This window comes from Fringilla coelebs, assembly GCF_963513975.1.
Source record: "Fringilla coelebs genome assembly, chromosome: 21".
NCBI classification, from domain to species: domain Eukaryota; kingdom Metazoa; phylum Chordata; class Aves; order Passeriformes; family Fringillidae; genus Fringilla; species Fringilla coelebs.
The window spans coordinates 1,830,780-1,850,506 of record NC_140047.1 but is presented as its reverse complement, the minus strand read 5'-3'; the positions used below and the strand labels follow the sequence as shown (position 1 = coordinate 1,850,506).

At 48.5% G+C, this 19,727-nt stretch overlaps 1 protein-coding gene across 5 annotated transcripts in view; it reads left to right on the top strand.

Annotated features, from left to right (window-relative positions):
• Positions 1 to 533: 533 nt before the first annotated feature.
• The window catches only part of EXD3 (exonuclease 3'-5' domain containing 3), a 253,050-nt gene continuing 233,856 nt past the window's right edge, over positions 534 to 19,727 (top strand). For 4 of the 5 annotated variants that reach the window (XM_084219682.1, XM_084219681.1, XM_084219679.1 and 1 more), the window contains exons 1-2: positions 534 to 646; positions 5,917 to 5,981. The gene's annotated coding sequence lies outside the window, so the exon portion shown is untranslated. Of the gene's footprint in view, positions 647 to 1,581; positions 2,743 to 5,916; positions 5,982 to 19,727 lie in introns of those variants that run through there. The other variant, XM_084219680.1, reaches the window with a different exon arrangement.

Genomic DNA, 19,727 nt, shown 5'->3' with positions numbered 1-19,727 from the left:
CCGCCCGCGCCTCACCTGCGCCGCACCTGCCGGGCCGGGGCGGGGCGGGGCGGGAGAGCGCGGCTGCCTCTGCCCGCTCCGCTCCTCCCCTGGGCGGCGGGAACGAGACGCGGACACCATAGTGGGACATGGACCGGGAAAGGGGGACACTGAGCCCGGAACGGGACACGGCCCGCGGCAGGCGGCGGGAGCCGGCGGGGCAGAGCGGGGAGGGCGGCGGCCACAGCTGAGCGGGCACTGGGGGGTGCTGCTGGCCGAGGGCACCAGAGGGCACCGAGAAGCCGCCCGAAGCGAGCCCGCGGCCAGCGCTGCCGCGGCCAAAGCACCGCTTGGGAGCCTCTCTGAATAAAACATTTAACGTGAGTTTAATATGGTAGACGTTCTCACGGCCATGGGCGTGCGAGTTAACTACAGTAAGTACGGTAGCGCAGATGGCGCCGTACTCTGGTACATACGGTAGAGCCCCCCCGCCCTCCGGGCCCGCGCGCTGCCGCGGGCGACATCGCCCCCTGGCGGCGCCGCGCGTCGGTGCGCCGGAACAGGAGACCGATGAGGGCGCGGCGCCGTGCGCGGACGTTCCGGGGCCGCTGGCGTTTACGGCGCGGAGCGGCGGGGAAGGCTTTAGGCGGCGGACCGGCGGTGCCAGGTGAGTCCCGGGCGGGCCCGGAGTGAGCGGGGCCGGCCTGGCCCGGCCCGGGCACCCGTCCCGGAGCGCGCCCGTGCGGCTCGGGCTCCGAGCGGGGCCGGCCCAGTCCAGCCCGGCCCGGGCACCCGTCCCGGAGCGCGCCCGTGCGGCTCGGGCTCCGAGCGGGGCCGGCCCAGTCCAGCCCGGCCCGGGCACCCGTCCCGGAGCGCGCCCGTGCGGCTCGGCCGCCCAGAGGAGCGGCGAGCGGGCGGCGCTCCCGGTGTCCGCATGGCGCCACGAAGCGGCCCCGGGGCTGGCGGGGCCGTGCCGGTGCGGCGGAACGGGCCGGGCCGGGCCGAGGGCCGGGCGAGGAGCCGGTGCCTGCGGGGAGCGGGGCGGAGAGCACGGACAGAAGCAGCGGGGATTGCACCTTCAGCTCCGCGGGGCGGCGGGACGGAGTCACAGCGGTCACAGCGACTGGAGCGAGTTAAGGGCCAGTTAACAGCCCGGAGACATCCGCGGCCGCCCTGCGGTGCTACTCGGGGGTTTCGGTCTGAAACAAACTGGTTGGGCTCCTGCCGCTGATCTGAAATGTTACAGAGAATGGGAAAGAAGAGTCGGTGGAATTGGAAATACTGCGAGTATTGTCCACACGTGGAAAGATAAAATGTGGTTTAGGAAAAGACAGTTTGTTAACGTGATGTCAGCAGCAGGAGTGGAATAAAATGGGTGGCTAAAATTTTGTGTCTAATTAGATCCTGCAGTTGCAATGAATGTAAAGATTAAAGGCTAACCCACGTGTGGTTGGAAAGGACCCCACTGGTCCCTTCCTTCTTGGGAAGGGATTTCACCATCTGAGCCAACTGATGAATGCTTAGAGCCACGTACTTGGATTTTCCGAGGAATTGAACTCTAGTGCAACGTGACAAGTTAATTCAGCAGATGGGGTTGCCAGACAAAATGTAAGAATGGCCTTAGGACAAACTCATCTGTTAAATGGATGGGTGGGAACCAGCTTCTCCCCACACCTTGGTTCAGTCCCTGGCTGAGCCCAAAGCAGCTGTGCCACCTTTGCTGTTCGGGGTCCCTGCTGACACAGAGGGGACGTGGCAGGGGCAAGGTGCTGCTGGCCTGCCTGCCTGGGTAGTTCCACGTGGCAGGAGGATCTTCCCACCACAGCCTCTGGTGGCGGTGGAGGGGGACTGGCAGGACACAGCTGCATCAGTGGCACCATCTGAGCTGCACTGCTGGGGGAGGAGTTGATTGCTTGTGTGGTTTGCAGTTTTTCTAAAGAAAATCAAACTGTATGACCATGTGTGTGCTCGTGGTTGGAATGGGCTGCCAGGGCACCTCTGGTTCCAGGAGCTCTCCAGTGAGATAGAAAAATCCTGCAGAGTTCAGGGCAGGCCACAGAAATGCTCTGGTTCTGGAAAACAAGCCCTGAATAAGCTCAGCTTATTCAGGCACATTCAGAAGACAGCTGAGGAGTGACTCAGGCACTCTGGAAATCCATGCCTGTGGGAAGTTCTCCCACAGCTGGATCCTGTCAGCCTTCCCCAAGCCCACAGTGGGATCTGGTAATTGAGGCACAGTGACTCAAATTCTGTTAAATGTGCCCCGGGTTCCCAGCAGTGCTGGAGGGTAATTACAGGAGGAGTTGGGGCAGAGGGGAAGGCCTGACAGTGTTGGGAGCTCCTCAGCTGAAGGGTCTCAAGGCTGAAGATGTGCAGACTCCTGGGCAGTCTCGGGGGCCAGGCCAGTTTGGGCAAGCAGTAGGGCAGAAACAATCAAATTTTAACATCTGGAGCAAAACCAGCAAAATGCGTCTTCTGGAACGTAAATTCTCCATCAGAGAAGCTCTGTCTGGAGTTCCTAAGGCAGCAGTGCTGCCTGTAGGAATGCTGGCACTCTGCTGCACACACTGTGCTGCTGGTCACAGTTCAGCTGTGAGAACACTCCTCTGGTGGAGCAGAGGCAATGCTGCTCACACAGAGCCCATGCAGATACAGAAGGACTAAACTGAACACTTGAAATTGCTCTTTTCCACTGCAAACAGCAACTGGCACAGCTGGAACCAGTGCAACTTGTGGGATTCTTCAGAGGCAGCATGGAGAGAGGTGAGAGGCAGCAGGGGAAGCTCCCTGGGCTGGGAGTTCCCAGCTCTGAGGTGGTGCATGGGGATCCTCACACAGAGGTGGATGCCAATTCACAGAGGCTCAGTTATACTCAGACAACCAAAGCAGCTGCTCCTGTGAATAAATAATTTACCCAAATAAGCATTAAATAACTTGCTGATGTGTGCAGGGATGTAACCTGGGAGGAGAGGGAATGACATAGGGCACCTCTGGGATAATGACAAAGACACTTTATTGGAATTCAGAATGCTCTTCTGGACCAAGTTTGAGGAATTTAATTCAAATGCTAATTACTGAGTCTGTGTAATATGTCTTTAAATAAAAATACATTTTTTGTAGCTCTCTGAGGATTCTTGGTGCTCTGGCAGCCTCCTCAAGCAGCTCCCTTGGTAACCAGGGGCACTGGAGGGAGGGCTGGTCACACAGGAGCTGAGGAACAGAAACAGGACGTGTGCCAGGGCTAAACATCCTGCACATTCACATGTTCATCTCTCATCTGAATGAATGGGTAATAAATCGATACAGTGTTGGAAGAACTATGGCAGATGTCAGTGGTAAGGGTCTGAAAAAACCCTACAGACAAATGAAAGCAGGGGATGTGTATACATGGGATATTGGAAGTCTGGAAAGCTGTTTTCCCAGAGCATAAAATCTTTGACTCTTTTGGAATACATATGGAGGCTTGGTGTTGCAATTGACCAAGTGGCATTAACTTGGGCCTGGCAGGTGAGAGCCTTGTCCAGGTGTCTGAGGTCAGGGGCAGGGTGTCCTTTTCTCCCCTGTGCTGGCTGAACTCCCTGCTGGGAGACCTGGGGCAAATCCTGCTTTGTGTCGGGCAATAAACCCTGCTTGCGTCATTACCAGTTTACTCAGGCTCAGCTTTGCCACTGACTGGGCTCTGGACAGACCTGTTTGAGGGCTGAGGCAATTGCTTCTCTCAAAGACATTTCTACAGAAGGGAGAAAATTCATCTGCTGCTTATTCTTACAGAATAATCCTCCTTGCAGTTTCTTCTGCAAGGAATAGGAGGGAATACAGGTAAAAAAAGATGAAGTGATTTGGAATCTGATCAGACCAGGAGCAGTTAAAAACTCTCCAACTTCTGTCATGTAACACATGAGGGGTTCTGTGCCTTCTCTGACCCTATCCCATGGACAAGGTTGTGCATTCCTTGTACTTGCCACACTGTGAATGTGAAGAAGGAATTTGCTAATGAAGAAAAAGGAGATATAAATAAGAAGAATGGAAGAATTAAGCAAAGGAAGAAAAAGTCGAATTTCTGTTGTGTAAACATTTGAACAGTAACAGCCCAGAAACCAATTTGAAACTGTCTTATCAGGAGTGGTTCCTCTTGGTGTCCTGCTCTGGGGCTGCTGTTCCTGCAGGCCATACCTGCCCTTGCTTGTTGCGGTAGCAACTGACATAAAAAATGCATCAAAGACTCTTTTTCCTGTCATAATATAGCAGCCAAATTCTCTGCCCAGTGCTTCAGTCCATCTATGAGTCTGTTTGGGAGAGCAAAGCTGTGTTTGCACAGGTGAGCTCTGGCTCCTGTGCGGTTGCTGGGCTGGCATTGCTGTGATCCTCGTCCCACTTCACTGAGTCAGGGCAGGAGACACTCCAGCTCTACATGCATTTAATGCCTTTAAATAATTTCCTCTTTATTACATCTCCAGCTCTGCCAAGGGTATGGTCACATTTCATGTTAAGTCTAAATGTGTGGCTGCTGTCATTTTAGACTCTTATGATTAATGTAACACTTTTTTTTTGCTTATTCCATGGTTTGTGATACCTGCACAATGTGATTTATTCTTGCCTGTTGCTCACCTTGCCTGCAAAAGCAGAGTGCCTAACAAGGGGTTACCTTACAGCTCTGCACACAGCTCTGGTTCACATACTCATTTCAGCTATTAATTTGCTCTTGCATTTTTTTACACTTTTTATTCTCTGCTTAATAGGATGCAGGTTTGGTTCAAAAGAGACTGTCTAATCACTTTTGATTTTACACCAATTCACTCAGCCTTGTTTGGGTTACATGTTCATCAAAGAAAAGTCTTTTTCAAAACAGCCAGGACACTGTCTGCCCACTGCTGATCTTTGTAATGTCAAGCTCTGCCTGAATCTCCTCAAGGAGTAAGCTGTTTTATCAGGAAGAGTTGGCTGGAAGGTAGCAGTGCTGTGAGGAGTGTTTGAACACAGGAGAGGGACTCAGCACTGCTTGGGAAGCGCTGGCTCTATCAAACTGCTCCACGTGGGTTCCTTGGCTTATACAATTGTCTGTACACTTTTGGAAAATATTCCTCGGGGACTTGAATCTCCATGTGTTAGAAACTGAAAGGAAATGAGTTTGGCTGTTTGAGGAGGGCAGTGCAGTTGGGCTGTACAGGCTCAAGCTCCAGTTTCAGCTGGAGCAGGGCAGGTTTTTGTTACCCGTGCAGCTGAGGGCTGTTTGTGAGCAGTGGTGGCCACGGGGCCATTGCAGGCATGAGTGGAGCTTTCCTCGAGGTGCTGTGCTTGTTGAAGTGGATAACCTGTGTGGGTCAGGGTGCTGGTTCCTTGCATCCTTCATCACATTGGAAAGGTGTTCTTAGTCTTTGGTGACCCAAATGGAATCACAGAATCCCTGAGCTGGAGGGGACCCACCAGGATCCCCCAGGCCAGCCCCTGTCCCTGCCCAGACCCCCCCAACCCCACCCTGGGCATCCCTGGCAGCGCTGTCCAAAGGCTCCTGGAGCTCTGGCAGCCTCGGGGCCGTGCCCATTCCCCGGGCAGCCTGGGCAGTGCCAGCACCCTCTGGGGGAAGAACCTTTCCCTGAGCTCAGCCTGAGCTGCCCTGGCCCAGCCCCAGCCGTGCCCTGGCTCCTGTCCCTGTCCCTGTCACAGAGACTGGAGCTGCCCGTCCACTGCCCCCTGGGAGGAGCTGCAGGTTTCTCTGAGGTCTCCCCTCACTTACCTCATGATCTTAACATTACAGTAAAAATGCTTGGCAAGAAGTAAAGAAGTTGGCAAGTGTGTGAGAGGGGTTCAAGGAAGAATGTGCTGCCTACCAGGTCTGTCTCCCAGCCTGCATTAGCCAGGTGCCTGCTGGGGCCGTGGGGAAGAGGTGTTGAGTTGCCAGGTGTCCAGGTGCTCACAGGTCTGTTTGCTTCCTCGCAGCTCCTGGTGGCAGCAGGGTCCCCCAGACATCGCCAGCAGTGACACCTCTACCGTCCTCCTTCGGGGTGAGTTTGCCAGATCTGTTCAGAGCCTTCTGACACACATCTGGCAGGATGGGGGCACTGCAGCTCCAGGGACTTCTGCCCCCTTTCCGTTCTGTCTTGTAGGAACGTGGAAAAGGATAATTGGCACCTTCTGCTCCCAGCTGGGGTGTTGGGTGGGATCCCACCTGAGTGGGATGCCGTGGTGCAGGACAGGGGGGAGGGAGGGGACAGGAGCTGCAGTGACTCCTCTGAGCCCACCCTGAGCAGCTGTGTTCTCCTGGCACAGCTGCAGGTACAGCGCCGTTCTGACAATGTGGTGCTGAGATTATTCAGGTGAATTTCAGTTCTGAGGATCAGCGTGGGGTTTGTGTTTCAATAAGAACATTTCTGGTTTGCAGGATGCTTTATTAGTTTATGTAGGTGGGTGAAAGGGAACTGGGCAATAAACCATGTGTCTGCTGTATGAACTTGTAGCCAGTCCTGTTCCACCACTGCAGCCTGTGTGACCACTCTGACCAAGTAGTCAGTATTTTATGGTACACCAGTATATTAAGGAATATATTCAAGGAGATTCCATTTTGATTTGTGAACTTCATTGATTATATTCACTTATTTTTGTAAAGTTTAACTACATCATGTGTTGAAAAGTTACCCAGCAATTCCTTACAGATTGTGTAAAACTCAGTTTATCTTAAAAAGTTGTACTGGGTTAACTTTCATCTTACTCAGTATCCTTTCTTCTCTTGGAATGGGAGAACTGTGAATTTTTCCATCTTTCTCTGTAGTCCTGCTGCCTACTGAGGTATTTACCAACCAGGGCTTGCACAGTGCCAGGCAGTATAAAATATCTGTGCAGGAGCAGTCACCAGTTAGTGTCTGTCATCTGCTTTCCCGTTTTCAAGTGGAGACAAGGCTCATTTGGGGTTTTCCTGGTGTCCCTGTGTGTGTGAAATGCAGCTGCAGCCTCGTTAGAGGGCACTCTGGAATCACCCAGGGAGCTGAGCAGCCTCATTCCCCTGCAGCTCTCCAGAGAAATCCTGCTGCAAACGTCCTTGGCCCCCAGAGCAGAAAGTGGGAATGTGGAGCTGGATTACCCTGGGTACCGGTGGTCCAAGGCTGGGCTGCCTGTGCTGTGGGCTCAGTTCATGCTTGTGTTTTATATGGAATATAGCAACAATTTATTAGAGAATTCACTGCAGTTTTCCAAATGTGAATTAATGAACTTGCTTTTCTTTACCCCATAAACTGCTCTGATCCTAAATCTATAACCATTTTGGATATTGTTTTTTGGTTGCTATTGTCTTTAAAAAAGTAAATCCTTGATAAAAATATAAGGTGCTTCAGAAACTCTTGGGTTTTAGTACCAGCCCTTCCACCAGTTCTATCTGTGTCTTTGACAAACTGTTGTGTCTCCTTTCACTTTCTTTGTGTCAAAAAGAGGATAATGATTTTTACGTTGGGTGAATTAATCAATATATATAAATGTGCTTTGAAATCTGAAGTGGTTTAGAATTTTTTTAAAATATAATTAAAATATTGAACAAAACAGGAGTCAGAGAAGTCAAATTTTAGACCATGATTATTATTCAACTGCTTTCATGGCGCTTCTGTTCTGGCAAGATTATAGAGCCAGATCATTTGCATTACTTTTGATTTCCTGATGTTTTTGGTTTTTTGTCCAAGTAACAGCAAATTTATATGCAGGAGTCAGATTGTCTGTAAACACAAACATAATCTCACCTTTGTCCAAACACACCTTGTTTTGCTTTTACAAAACCAAACCAAACCGGTGTGACCCAGAATTGCTAATTCTGAGCAATTAGCAGTGACTCATGCCCAGCCTGGGGCAGCTTGGCAGGAGTCGGGCCGTGTTTCCCGGGCTGGAGCCGTCCCTGGGGGCACAGAGCTCAGCCCTGAGCTGTGGCTGCTCTCAGCCCCTGGGCTCCCTGTGCAGCGGGAGCTGCAGGTGGGGGCTGCGTCCTCTCCAGGACGGGAGGGGACAGTGGCGTGGTGTGACAGGTGACAGGGACAGCAGCTCCGTGTGTGCCCTGCCAGGGAGCTGTGCTGCCAGGGCATCTCTGCTGTCCGTGGGGCAGGGAGGTGAACACTGACCAGGAGCGTTTATCAGAGCAGCTTCTGCGCTCAGCCAGGAGACAGCGCTTGCTTTGGAGTCCTGAATCACTGTGCCAGGCTTCTGTGAGCTCTCTTGGCCACGAGACTTCATTCTCCACAATCAAAGCAGAATAATAAGAAAAAGTCCTGGTTGGGCCTACTTTTTCCTCTCCTAGTTTTTAATCTCCTCTTGCACTTTCCCTTTCTGTCTCCCTAGAACTTTCCATCCCCTTGGAAACTTGTTGGCAAGGAGGGCTTGCCTGCTCAGGGGTCCTCCAGCATCCCTCGGTGGGAGAGCACAGGAGGAGGCAGCAGGAGCTGCCTGAGCCCTGTGGGTGGCTGCAGGTGTGTGGGACACAGAGCCAGGAGATCCTGAGCCTGTGAGGCAGCTGATGGCACGGGTGACAGCCCCTGCAGGCAGGGCTGGGCTGGGCTGGGCATCCCTGCTCTCCTGGAGGGTGGCACAGCTGCTCTGGGCAAAGGGAGTGGGTGGGGGACAGAGCGGCCCAGAGCTGCTCGGGCTGATCTGGGAATACAGCAGCAGACAGGCAGGCTGGCATGGCCTCCCAGTAACTGCATCAGCTGGAATTCCTGAGGAACCTTTAATTTGGCTGGCTGGCAGATGGATTTTAAGGTGGAATGGAATACACAGGGACTCCTCTGGCAGAGATAAAAACAGTTGCTGGGCTTAAAGCATCTCGTCTGTGAGACTGGGGATTGCGGTTTTTGATGGGTTTGAAGAGTGTTTCTTGTACTCTTGTGATTTCTGCAAATGACTTCAGGACCAACACCGTGAATGGCAGAGGCTTCAGCCAAAATCTTCACCACTTCTGTGTTATCCTGCATCCCATAGCCAGATCCCTCTCGTGTTTTACCACAGTTTGTATATTCTAAAAAGTCACGGTAATCCAGGAGCCAGGGACATTTCAGAACATGTCTGAAGAGGAGCTCTACCTTGCTTGTAGGAAACACTTTCTGCCGGTTTTGAGTAATATCTCCTCACAGAACATTTCTGTGGAACTGAAAGTTTTGTTTTATGGTGATGGTGTTTTGGTTTTTGTCACTGTTTGAAGACAGCTGTGTTCTGTGGTGACATTTGCCTGAGTTGGCCAGTGCCACCCCCACAGCACAATGTGGGTGTTAAGGGGAATTGTTAGATGCTTTAGCTCTGAAATCAGCTCCAGGTACAAATTAGATTTTTATTATGCAGCACTTTGACCCATCTATAGTTACAGTTCAGTGTTGTACTGCCAAACCCTGACTCTGGGCAGTGTTTTGGGGCTGGTGGTGTGGCTGGGGTCTCTGAGCCCCCCTGCTGTTCACCTGCCCCAAGTGATGCTCTGACTGGGCAGGTTCTGTGCTGGGCTCAGAAGCCACTGTGGGGCAGTTTGTGTGTGACAGGGGAAGGCAACAATAGTGGAGAGTGTCTCCTCTTAAAAAAAGAGTGAAAAAGCCCCTGCTGATAGAGGTGAAGGGAACAAATACAGCTGTAAAAGCACCCAAGAGAAGCATAATAGGGAAAGTTTAAATTTTGGGCAATTTTCTGCCTAATGTAATGATGTAATGGAGCAAGAACCAATTTTTCCTTTCTTTTTTCTTCTCTTGTTTCTGTAGGAGCCCAATGGAGGTGTCTGGCTGACTTGTCAGAGGTTTAAGCACCAAAAAGTAACCAATTTTAAGAAAAGCAAATGCAAAACTTTGGGTATACACTTAAAACTCAACGGAAAATGAACAAACAAAAAAGAACAAAAATGGAGAAAGTCTTTTGTGTACAATGTCCAGAGAAATTCTAAAATACTCTTGTTCCATGCCTAAATAAATGGTTGTTTCAGCCAAAGAGAAATCTTTCCTCATGATTTATTACACTAATCTGGATATAAGGCCTCTGAGCAGGATTGTCAGTTTATTAGAACAGCTTTCTTCTCCTTTCAGATTTAATCCACATGTTGTTGTGAGCCTTTGCTCAGTTAGGAGTTATCCTTTTTTAATAATGATAAAAAAGTGAAAACACATGTTTTTTAACAGCCTTAATTCAAAGAAACCTAGGATGACTTAGGGAGAGGTGATCATCAAATGGTGACTGTGATTTGTAACTTCAGAGTGGTAAAAGGGTGAAAAATGGCCCTTTCCTCTCTGCCTGGGGCAAGCCTGGCAGGGACAGGAGGAGGCAGCATTATCTTTGGCCAGGATTTCCGAGGTTTTCTCCCCAGCTTGTGCAGTGATCCTAAACATGCTCTTTTTAGTTAACTCTAATTTCCTTCCGTTTTTTTTTTTTTAAGAGGAACTTATCTAGAGGTGTATGTAATTCACATTTCCTTCCTTCCTGTCTTCCTCCCATGTAAAGAAGTTCTTTCTTGGACCCCTCCTGTTTTCTAAATGGAGAGGAATTACTCTCAGGAAACTCATGAGTTTGGTATTATTCCTATACTTGGTGTTGTGAGAAAACATTTACTTTAACTATAAATGCTTGCTCAATACTTGCATGAGGGTTCAGAAGTGCACGTGAGAGCTGCTCAGTGAAGCAGCTCACTCCATCACATGATGATAACCTTTGCTTGGCCCTGTCACCCCACAGTCCTGCAGCATCAGGAATTAGTGCTGAAGCACCTCAGCACCTCCTGAACTGGCAGCTTGGGACCCAAATGTGGCCAAAGGCAGAGCAGTTCTGGTATTGATGTTTCTGGTGCCAGTCTGGTTTCTTCCAGCTAGTGCTGGACTCCTGGCAGTGATCACAGTCCCCTTTAATTCTCTTGCAGATGTCAGCACAGCAGCTCCTGCCTCAAGTGTCGATATAGTCGTTTGCAGTTGGTGTGATTTTAAAAGAAGCTGCTAGTCACATGTCTTAAAACAGAGGGAACTGGTCTGGCATTTAAAAGATGTGGTATAAGCCTATTCTACTCCTCAGAAGTCTAGAAGAGAGTAAAAAAAGATCCACCCTCAAGCCTTAAATAGTCAAGGGAAAAGAAGGTTGTGTCCTTGCTGCCAGAAGCAGATGCAGGCATAGCCTGGCAGGGATATTGGAGCTCTGGGGAAGGAGACATCCTGCTCTGTCAGACAAATCCCTTGGTCCATCTTGAATCACAGAATTTCAGACCGGTTTAGGTTGGAAGGTACCTTAAAGCTCATTCAGTCCCACCCCTTCAATGGGAGGGACACCTCCCACTGTCCCAGGCTGCTCCCAGCCCTGTCCCTGTCCCTGGGCACTGCCAGGGATCCAGGGGCAGCTGCTCTGGGCACCCTGTGCCAGGGCCTCCCCGCCTCATAGGGAAGATTTTTTTCCTAATCTCTAATTTAATCCCACCCTCTGGCAGTGTGCAGCCATTCCCCTTGTCCTATCACTACCTACCTGTATAAAAAAATCTGTCTCCCTCCTTTTTACAGGCCCTCTTTAGGCTCTGGAAGGGGCTCTAAGGTGTCCAAGGAGCCTTCTCCTCTCCTCTCCAGGTGAGCACCCCCAGTTCTCCCAGCCTGGCTCTGGAGCAGAGGGCTCCAACCCTGGAGCAGCTCCAGGGCCTCCTCTGGACTCTGTCCAGCAGCTCCAGGTCTTTTCAGTGCTGAGGCCTCCAAAGCTGGGCACAGCACTGCAGGTGGGATCTTATAAGGGCAGAGCAGAGGGGGAGAAAAGAAGCCAGGATCCTCAAGAGCTTGTGCAGACCCTCAGGACTGGCAGCACCTTTTGGTGGGAGTCAGACTGGCCTGGCTTTGTCAGTGACCAGGCAGGCAGGGCAGGCAGAGCTGTGCCAAAGCAGCAGGCTGTTCCTGTATGAGGCAGCTGAGGGACAATCGCCCCCCTGGCTGTGAACTGTTGGAGTGTTCCTTGTACAAGAAGGAAAACACCTCCTTTGAGTGGCTGTGGAATGCAGACTGGGGGTTGGGTTTGTTTCTGTGCACACTGGCCTTATGTCACTGCTGCCTTTTTCTCACGGGCTGAGCGTACCTCTCCAAAGTAAGATAAATTAAAACACAGATCTTGGGAGGACTGGACTTTTCAAGCTCTCTCAGAGTCTCCTGTCCTCAAGTCTGCCTTCCAGCATCTGAAGTTCTCCATCCCTTGGTTCTCCTGGGTGCTCAGATTAGGTTTGTTTCCTTTGCAGTGTACCTCTGTTCCTGATGGCTGCTGGCCCTATTGCTTCTCAAAACAGCTTTGAGTGGAATCATTTCCAGAGCAGTGGTAAATTAAGAGGACATTTGGCTTGGAGGAAAAATGTCTTTATAGGTGGATTTTGTAGGGCACTGTACTATGTTGTGCTTTCATCTATAATATCTTTGGGCAACCTCACCCCACTTTGAAGTTGGCCATTCTTTGAGGAGCTGATTGGATTGGAAAACTCCAGAGGTCCCTCCCAAACTAACTGACTCTGATTCTCTTTTCTTGTAGAGTTCTGGCAAAGATGTTTCTTTTGGCTTCATTTCCATCTCCCTTCCTTCATGCTCAACAGCTTTCATCATGTTCCCATCATAAGCAGTTCTTTAAACTGAAGTGATGTGTAAACATCAGGAACAGTTTCTAAACTGTAACATGAGTTTCCTTCCCTCATAGTTTAGACTTATTTTATGTTGCCATATTCAGATGATGTGAAAAATCAATTTGCCTTTATTACTATGTATTAAGAGCTAATAACTTTTTTTTTGTCCTCGGAGAGAAATGTGTTACCATGGGACAATAAAAAGAATAATTCTCTTAAAGTTAGTGGGTTGTGTTTTCAAATCAGCTTTGGTCCTGTGCACTTTTTGTTGGAAAGCTGCAGAAGAAGGAAAGACAAAAAGAAAATAGCCTTGTTATTTAGGATCTATAAGATGATATTGCTACTGTCTTTTTAGTGAGTGTTGCATTTTTGCATTAAAAACTGGAGTTTAGGGAAAGATACTGATTTTATGGATATTGGTAACTATTATCCAAACACTTTAGCTCATACTTAACTTCATGCTGTACAGCATTTTGATTAAAATTTCAGCAGTTGTTGAAGTTTCTTTGCTTGGTAGTGGGCCTGGTGATGTGTGTTACTGCTGCAGCAGCTGTGCTGGGCAGGGACTGCTGACAGCTGCTGGCTCGCCTGCATTTACAGTTTTATTCTGGGGGCAGCACAGGATGGCAGGGCACTTAAATGGAGTTCCAGATACCAGAAGTATAATTTATCACATGTGTCCTCCAAACTGGAGCTGCCTGATCTCAGAGTTGCTGCCTGCTGTGTGCTCAGACCTTAACCTCTGTGTTTAGATTGCCAATGTGGTGCCAATTAGTGGGACTGGGATGCGGACGCTGAGGAATATAACTCACTTCACATGGGCTGCCAAACAACTAGCAGATGTTGAGCTAATGGGTCTTGGCTACTACCAGCCTGACTTGGATTTCAACCCAGAGGTGAAGGAATTTATTTCTCTCTCATTACCAATTCCCTTGTCCCGAGATTTGGGAATTCCATCAGCTTACTCTGGGAGATGATGTAAAACATTTCCCCTCTCCCTCAAACCCGTTCCCAGGGTGTCTTGTACCTTGCTTTATTTTGCTGTTAATTTTCCACCTTTGGTTTGTGTTATCCTACAGAATAACATGATGATCCATGGAAAATGAGGGTGTGAGCTCAAACATGCAGCTGGAATCCTGAACAGGAGAGCTCTGTGTGAGTGTGGGGTGGGTCAGGCACTGTCCCTGCAGCCTGCTCAGAGCTGTGAAGGAAAGCCTATCCTGGGATTCCTGTAACTCCTTTGAGTAACAGAGGCCATAGGAAGTGCTGGGGTCTGGCTTGCTGGGGTCTTGCCTTTCTCTGTTCTCATGACTGGATATTGTACACTCAAACCCTGGAAAATGTGTAACTGCAGGCTCAAAGTTTTCCTTCTGGTGCTGAGTCAGGGCTGGAGAATGGCCTGCCAGGGTCCGTGGCTTCTCTGGTGTGATTTAGAGGAGCAGGCAGTAGTTCTTACTCAAGTCACTTGGTCTGTTCAGCCTGGAGGAGACCGAGGGGAGACTCATCACAGTTACAACTTTGTGGTGAGGTGAAGCAGAGGGGCAGCTCTGATCTCTGCTCTGGGACAGGGACAGCAGCCAGGGCACGGCTGGGGCTGGGCCAGGGCAGCTCAGGCTGGAGCTCAGGGAAAGGTTCTTCCCCCAGAGGGTGCTGGCACTGCCCAGGCTGCCCAGGGAATGGGCACGGCCCCGAGGCTGCCAGAGCTCCAGGAGCCTTTGGGCAGCGCTGCCAGGGATGCCCAGGGTGGGGTGGTGGGGGTCTGGGCAGGGACAGGGGCTGGGCTGGGGGATCCTGGTGGGTCCCTTCCAGCTCAGGGATTCTGTCACAGAAGTACAAGTAGGATAAGGGAATCATTGTCTCCATAACCTCAGCAGCTTCAGGAACAGAGACAGGGATCTGGGCTCAGCTGAAGGAACAGTGGCACTGAATACTGACTGGTACCTCAGTCCCATTTCATACCTCTCTCTACAGCCAGCTGACACATTTAATGAGTGTGTGCAATATTAGGGCTGATGCTTTTTGTTCTCTCTGCAGTAAATTTGGCTTTTGTTCTGTGAGGATTTAGCCTTTGACCTAAAAATGCCATCTGCACCATTTTGTCCAGCATTCAGGTTTTCAGCAATTTCTTTACCTTGCTCATTTTCCACTACAGTTCAAGGCTATGCTATTCCCATAACAGGTGTCTAAAAACCAAAATCTTACTTAATGAGAAGTTTTCAGTTTTAGCTTATTTTCTTACTGGCATGCTGATTTGAGGTGTCAAACATGATCAGCATCAACAGCAAGAGTTGAGTGAGGGTTAAATAACTGTCACAGCTATTATTCAGTGAGCAATGAAAATAAACTTCTTGCAAGGTCCTGTCATTTCTTGCTTTTCTTTGAGGTTTTAAAGAGAATGTTTCATTCAGTGATGTATTTCATTCTGAAATTCCAAAGAGAGCAATTATTTTTAATTCCTTGGTATGAGCAGAACTGGATCTGTTCTGTGGATTCATCTTTCTGGATGTTTATGTATTTATTAAGGATAACAAAACAGAAGCAATGCGAACAATTATTCTGCACTTACATGATGAATAATAGCTAAATGATAATTACCTTTCTTGAAGCATAATTAGTTTTCACAATTTCTGTAGAACAAACAAAGGAAATGCAGCATGATAAATCAAGCAATAAGCTGAAATACCTGCTTTTTGACATAGTAAAAGTGTAGAATAATAAGGAGTATGGAGCTTTAAAACAGGAAAAACAATGGGAGAAAACTGGCACCCCAGTCCAAGAATGACATCCTTGGGAAACATCTGGTGAAGGAATCTAGAGAGGGGAAGATAACTTTGACTTTCTTCTGGGAATTGTGCAGAACTTGGTACAGAATTGTACTGCCAGTGAACACAAGTGCACTTATAAATCCTACAGAAGTAACCCAATCCAAAAACTTCAGAGAAGTGAAATTCCTTGATTTGCAAAGGGAAAATGTATCAGAATGAGGCAGCAGGTTAAAAAGAAACTGAAAGGAGCAGTGACAAGGGTGAAACCTTTGTAGGGAGCTGAAGCTGGTTTCAAGGCTCTGTGCTGCAAAGGAAATGCCTCAGCTCTATCAATTGCTGTGAGAGAGTTCTGATGTGAAGCAGCAGGGAAGGAAGGCTGGAGAGGCAGGGGCATCCTTCCAAAAGCTGAAGTCATGACCAAGTGAGGAAGATAGAAAAGACTAAACACTTTCAAAGGCTTTCAGAAAGTATAAAAAGTAACAGTTCTTTCCCAAATATGTTGGGAATAAGAAGCTTGTCCAAAAGCTTGAAAAAACCCGTGGAGACCAGGGTGTGAAAAATCAGGAGGTGGAGCAGAAAGAAACATTGAGTTTCTGAGGCATCTACACTGTGCTTAGTTTCCTTAGCAGAACCCATCTCAAACCCAGCTACTAAATTAAGAATTTAAGAACACAGGAGTACCTGCCTGCAGGGACCAGGATGTCAGTGTCTTGGAAGGAGTCAGGAGAGGAACTGTTAAATAATTAACACTTGAAAGAAATGGTCAGCAAAGTCTGTGTTGTACCAGTACTGAAGACCTGGCATGTGGAAATCTTAAACTGCAGCTGCTGTGGAGTCAGGGGATGGGCTGGGGACACAGCTCCCAGTTCTCTCCCTTAGGACGCTGCCTGAGACATGGCACTGGCCAGCTGGAGGGTGTGATCTGACCTGGGAAGGCTCCTCTTCAGTGCCTTTTTCTCCTGAACTGCCTTCACTGCATTTTATTACTTCTGTGCTTGCCTGTTTCAAGCTATGCCTTCTTCTCTGATGCTCCTCTTACCAAAAAAAAACCCCAAAACAAACAAACAACCAACAAGTTTGTTTTTTACAAAAACACACTTTTTTGTCTTTTTTTTCCTATAGTACATTGAGTTTTCATGTGTGTAACTTGTTTATTGTGTTTGTCTACAGACTGCTTGGACAGAAAATAGAGCTGCTGCTTAAGCATTTCCATATGTGTTCAGCCACATTGCTCAGCTGTATTCTTCACCTAATGTAACTTGTAAAAAGAAACATTTTTAAAGTGTTATTTTTATGTGTTGGGTGAAGAGTTAATGGAATTAGAAAACGTTCCAGACCAGTGTCTGTCCCCAGTGTGGATTGTGAGGAGACCATGTCATGTCCTGCTAGTTTTTAAGCAACCTACAGCTTCATGTCTAGGAATTTGAAGGCCAATTAGTTGATCCCTCCAGGAGACTTTGCTGAACATAATCCTCCAGACATTTGAACACAGCACAAGACTTGAACATTCACAAGTTTTCCATTTATGAGAGAGTTGTTTGTTAAAAGTGGAGAGAACAATCCAGCCCTGCCAAGTACACGCCATGCTTACACAGCCCTGCTGGCCTCAGACAGAATGTGTTGTCAATTCTGGTTTATTTAGGGCAGATTTGCAAAGCTGGTGTGTTGATATGACACGAGGGAGTGTGTGATAAGTCCCATCTGTGCAAGCTCCATTTCCTATAGGCTGCCTTGCACAGATGGCCTCCTCCAGGATGGTTTTAATTTCACACTTGAAGCTGAGAAAGCCAGGTTTGAGGAGATGTGCTGTAAGGCACTTGTAAACGCAACATAGATAAAAATGTTGGTGAAGGGGTAAGTGGCAGGAAGGAGAAGTCATCTCTGTCTCCTGACTCAGCCCATGTCCCCCCACCTTTTCCCATGGAGCAGGTAAAACTCTGCCTCATCTTTTCTGTCTGGGGAATTGAACTGTTTTATCACTGCAGGAAGAAGTTACTGGGAGTCCTGACGTGGAGGATGTTTGCTCCTTGTCAGCTGTCTGAAAACATGCTTATTTGGGTATGCAAATTGAGCTACATCTCATTGTTTTCTCTTTTCTAGTTCCCAGCTTTTCCATCACTGGTAGAAGTGAATGAAATAGGAACAGTGGGGTGAAGTTAGAAGAGCACAGTACTGAAGCAAAGTCAGTGGCCTTTATGTACAAGAAGAAATCAGTGCTAGAATCCTGCAGAGCGTGGGAAGAACTTTGAGATGCTCCAGGAGCCTGTTGATCATTCCTGGCTAAAGTTAGCCAACATCTCCTTGGTGTGTCTGTGCAAAGTACCAAAAGCAGGGTGGAGACAAACCTTTGCTTTTCCCTGTTGCTCTCTACAACTCCCTGACAAGAGGTTCTGGGTCAGTCTCTTCTCCCAGGTGACAAGTGACAGGACAAGAGGAAACAGCCTCAAGTTGTGCCAGGGAGGTTTAGGTTGTATATTAGGAAACTGTTTTTCATGGAAAGGCTTGTCAAGCATTGGACCAGGTCTTTTCCCACCTCACTGATTCCATGGTGTGTAATGTTGAGATGTTGGGATGCTCCAGAAGGACCTCATGGAGTTTGCTGGTGCGTGATCACCCTGGGACAGTGTGTCAGGAGCACATGGGACTTTGTTTAGGTTCAACTCAAAGGTGAAATCAATAGATGGTCATCAAAAGAAGAAAAAACTTGTATGAGAATTCAAGTTGTAAAACTTGTATGAGAATTCACTTTTGCAGATTAATATTTTTAGCACTTATATTGAGGGAAGCTGCCCAGAGTGCCCAATAGAAAGAGAGATGCTCAGGAGATCACCCAGTGATCTGGGTGACTTGGGAGAGTCTCCTCAAAGGAAATACCTCCAAAACCACAGTTTGTTAGTGATGGGATGAGAACCTTGGCCATGTTGGTGTTCCAGGGTCTGCAGAAGATGTGCTGGTGCTGCTTTTTGTGACAAAGGGAGAACATGGGTAACCTGTGATCTGCCAACCCTAGGCTGAGGTCAGCCTTCAGCTGGGAAGGGGGAACCTGTTGGTCAATAAAATCAGAGCAGGGTGACAGAAGGAGCAAGGATTTAGATTCCCTGCCCTGCTGTGTGTTCAGGTTTCATGGTGATGATGAGAAGAGTGCAGCAATGGTCTGTGGTAGCTGCTGGAGACAGGAATGACCTTCAAATGTCATCCTGTGGTCAGTATCTAGTCCTGCATTTTGGCATGCAGGGCACAAGTGGGATGAAGGAAATCTGTTTAGTAGCACCCTGTGACAGCAATAGCTGTGGCTGCAAGAGAAATTTAGGATCCCCAAAGAAATTTGACCTTCTAGCTGTTCTTCACTGATCAATTGCAAATTAAGGGTTTTCTGGGGCTCTCAACTTGGCCTGATTTTCAGAGATTTCAATGAGAATGGCAAAGCCACATCCGAGTATGGAAAACATAGGTACTTCAGAAATGGAGGAAATGCTTATGAAGGAATTTTCTCAAGTAATTCAGTCTGCAATTTCCATCAAGGAAATATCCGCTGAGATAAAGTTCTGTGAAATTATGAACAATTTCAGATCACAAGGGCATTACAGCCCTGCTGTTGGGGTTCTGTAGGCCTGGTTTATAATGATTTCTGCCTTTTCTAGAATGGAAAATAGCTTGGAATCAACTTGCTGTCTTCACATGTTTCAGTATTTGCCCTCTGCTGCTGTGCTGTGTGCGTGGTGTGGTGTTTAGTTGGATTTTTTAGTCTCTTTTGGGTCCTGTTTTAAATGCCATCCCTCCCCTTGGTGCTCTAGTCCAGGAGAACTGCAGTGCTTATGGGAGTGCAAGTGATGCCCTGAGTCCTGCATCTCCTCCCATTGCCTGGAGTGAGACCAGACACTGTATTTTGGATTAAGGGAGTGAGAAGTCCTTGGGACAGAGTAAGGTTGATATCTCCTGTGGCTCTGTGCTCCACAGGGCTGGTCAGCCCAGGATCTGTGCAGCCAGCAGGGAATGAGTCTAAAAGGGCATGAGTTGTAGCCAAAAATGAAAGGTCTCCTAGAAGTGTGTGTCCTTTGACAACCCCACTAACTGTAGAAGATGTCTTAAACAAAGTAGAGGAGAAAACACCCTGCCAAAAAAGGACCTGGCTAAAACCAAATCAATGAATTCAAATGTTTCTATTTAGTAAACAATGGGAAATTGCTTTCAGAGCGAAGTCCTTGAGAGCGCTTTCCCCATTTCCTGTCTCCTCTGGCACTGGTTTCCATTCCCTGTATTGTTGTTACAGCACTTGTCAAGGAGCTGCTGAGGTTTAACCATGGACAAACCAAACTCTGCCATATGTGCAAGGAGATTTGCCGCAGCCCCTGAGGCAGAGTGGGGTGCAGAGCAAATGTGCCTAATTTTTCCTTCCACCTCCCATCTGTGCTTGCACAAAAGCC